The 3,248-nt window shown below is 46.5% G+C and overlaps 1 long non-coding RNA gene across 1 annotated transcript; it reads left to right on the top strand.

Moving 5' to 3' along the window:
- Positions 1-781: 781 nt before the first annotated feature.
- Positions 782-2,655, top strand: LOC146402899 (uncharacterized). Its single transcript, XR_014808101.1, has 3 exons — positions 782-889; positions 1,281-1,356; positions 2,348-2,655. It is a non-coding gene; the product is annotated as an uncharacterized LOC146402899 (long non-coding RNA).
- Positions 2,656-3,248: the final 593 nt, after the last annotated feature.

The raw sequence follows: 3,248 nt of genomic DNA, 5'->3' as shown, positions 1-3,248 counted from the left end.
AAAATGAACAAAGAGGAGATCTCGTTGCAGCTCAGCGGAAATGACTCCGACTAGGAACCATGAGGTTGAGGGTTCGATCCCTGGCCTCACTCAGTGGGTTGAGGATCCGTAGTGAGCTGTAGTGTAGGTTGCAGATGCAGCCTGGATCCCCCATTGCTGTGGCTGTGGTGTAGGCTGGCAGCTGTAGCTCCGATTCGACCCCTGGCCTGGGAACCTCCATAGCCTTGAGTACGGCCCTAAAAAGCAAAAAAAAAAAAAAAAAAAAAAAAAAAAAAAGAACAAAGAGGACCTCTTGCTGTGGAACAACAGAATGATAGCCTCTTAGGAGTGCTGAGACTCAGGTTCGGTTGCTGGCCTGGCACAGTGGGTTAAGTATCCCATGTTGCAGCAGCTGTGGCTTAGGTCTCACCTGCGGCTTGGATCTGATCCCTGGCTGGGGAGCTCCATATGCTTCAGGGTGGCCAAACATGAAAAAAAAAAAAAGAATAAAGAGAAAACCCCTAAAGCAAAGAGGTGTAGATGTTGAGTGTCTGGAAGCCAGTTCACCCTGAGATGGGAAGGCCTGAGGAGTATATCTGGGCACCAGTAACACTTCCATGGCAGTTAGTACCAGATCCCGGGCAGTGCCTGACCACTGCTGACACTCAGGATTTTCCCACTAAATTAATGAGCCCACAGCTGCACCCATTTTAGCAAGGCCACAGGGGAGGCTGAGGAGGTAACCCGTAGGTGCAGCAGGCAACAGCAGGGCACCCCGTGCAGTAATTTCTCCACGTCTCAGGTGTTTGGATACGATGCTAAGATGCCTTCGACTGGGGGTCTCGTGATGGAGATGAAGAAAGGACCTGAAAATTCTAAAGCCAGCTCAAGCCGGAGAAGCCAAAACAAGGTACGTAGGGCTACAATGCTCCCCGAAGGTCTCCTGGAAATACTGCCAAAGATGCTGTGTTTCATCCTAGACCCAGAATCACAAGGAGTCTCTGATTTAGGGACCAAACGGTTGGCTACGGGAGGCAGTGTTTTATCAATTGATGTCAATTAGATGTTAGAAGAGCTGAGTTGGGGGTGGAGCCAAGAGAAGCAACGGGGCTGAGAAAGAGACGTTAAAGCTCTGGGGGCCTCAGGAAGGCTTCTGGTCCACCACGCTGACCTACTGTGACCGTTGCGCACACGGATTAGCTTATCTGGAGTCTAAATCTAGGGTCATCATCTACTAGCTATTGACTCCGTTGACTTGGAGCTTTTGCTAGATTCTCAGCCTAGTTCTTTCATTCACATAGGAAGCCAATTCCCACCTGTGATTCTGTGGAATGAAATGAGAGAACGTGTGGAAGTGACTTTCTGCCATGTCTGCAGGTAACCGTGATGGATACGTTTATGTGAGCGGCTGACATTTCCTACTCAGGCCCCTGTCTGTTGGGCTTTCCTCAGTATCCCTGGCCGTCAGCAGAGTGACTGGCACAGAACTGATGTGTGAGAAGTAATGTTAATTGAAACAGGCATTTGCTTTCTCCCTGGGTTTGTTAATGTATCACCTTCTACCCAAGAATTGTTGGCGTTTCCTTCCAATGTCCAGAACGTATGAGACGTGAATTTAAAAAACTCTTCTGGAGCTCAGACTAGGGATGGATTTACTGATCTTACTTTGGGTCCGGCCCCATGGTAAGCACTTTCTGTGGATAACTTTATTTAATCCTAAGTACAAGTATTTTGTTGAGCCACATGGAATTGTCATTTCTCTAGGTCAAAATGGTGAATTGTCGACAATGTCATATGCTTCTCCCCTAGACATGGGTTAGGTCTTACTGTTATTCTCATTGTGCAGATGAAAAGTCTGAGACTTGAGAGGGTGAGTGACTTACCTGTAGTCTCAGAGACCTGAGCTTTTCAAACTAGATTGTGCAAAATAATCATCGGGGGGGACCTTGTTAGCATGCAGATTCTGACTTAGGTCTGAGGAGGGGCTGAGATTCTGCATTCTCCAAGATCCCAGGTGGTTTCTGCTGGTCTGTGGACCATACACTTTGAGTAGAAAGGATGAGTTAACAGCTGATTTGAGTTTACTTGATCGCTAGAGGATTCCTAGAACTGATATGGGGATCAGGTAAGGAGATTACCAAACAAGCCTCTGATACTATATTACACTTTACAAAGGGATTTTCCTTGCATTAAACTTTACTGACTGCTTACTGTGAGCAGCTGCTGGGCATTCATTGAACAGCCAGAAGAGGACTCCTGTCTGCTCTTTCTTCCCCTTCCTTTCCTCCCTCCTTTCTTCTTTCTTTTTTCTCTTGTTCTCTTTGTCTTCCGTTTCCCTTTGATTCCTATTGTAGTAAATATTTTTCAGATGCAAGTAATAGACACTGACTCTGGTTTCATTGAGTCAAGAGAGTTGTTGATTGGAAGACTATGCAGGCTCACAGAATTTCCAGAAAGTCTGGAGGACCATACGTGGAACAGAGACTGGAATCAAGACAGCTCCAGAGGGCCAAGAGTTCAGCACCCAAGCCCCATAGTCCAGTAGGAGCTGTGGCTAAGACACAGCCTCCAGATGCAGACATGGCCACTCCAGCTGTAGATACCCATCTGCCCTGACAATAGCTGCTACTATAAAAGAATTTTAATGAACTTCCATTTTTCCACCATTTCCTCAGGAGTCCAAGCCCAGGGCAGGGGTGTGCAATTGGTTGATCCATACCAATGGCGTTCCATGCCAGGGCCACAGCTGCTAGGAGACCAGGACGAAGCAGGGCACTCTCTCTCCCAGGCTACCCACTGCAGGCATTCCCCTAACAAAAGGGGGTTGATCCTGGAGAGCCCAACCTGCAGCTGTGCATCACAACTATGCAGGGCTAGTCTCCTTTACTCTGCCTTCTAGAAAAAAGAAAATACCTCAGCTGCCCCGTGATTACTGAAAACCTCAAGGAAAAAAGTGAAAACTCCAGTCTGCAAGTCTAATGACCACAACTTAAACAATACCAGATCTTTATCTGCTCAGGAGAAAGGGAAAAAAGTTCTCGTCCTGATTTTAAAATCTTCTGGTGAAAGTTCCAGAGCCTTTGTTGTTGACTGAATGATTCTGTAAACCCAATGTGGCTTTCTGTAGTCTCATGAGCTGAGGGGCTTGTAGAAAATGGCTTTCCTTCCTCCCTCCCTTCCTCTTTCTCTTCCATCTTCTCATGGTATTTTTTATATTGTATTTTTTGTATTGTTTGCTAATGCATCTTTTAAAAAAAGTTTTATTGATG

The sequence above is a fragment of the Sus scrofa genome, chromosome 6 (genome assembly GCF_054392235.1).
Source record: "Sus scrofa isolate SSC_HxYL_T2T_F1_AM1 chromosome 6, Sscrofa_HxYL_maternal_Yorkshire_Landrace_v2.0, whole genome shotgun sequence".
Taxonomy (NCBI): domain Eukaryota; kingdom Metazoa; phylum Chordata; class Mammalia; order Artiodactyla; family Suidae; genus Sus; species Sus scrofa.
Note: the sequence above shows the minus strand (reverse complement) of the source record. Positions and strands in the feature narration are given on the sequence as shown.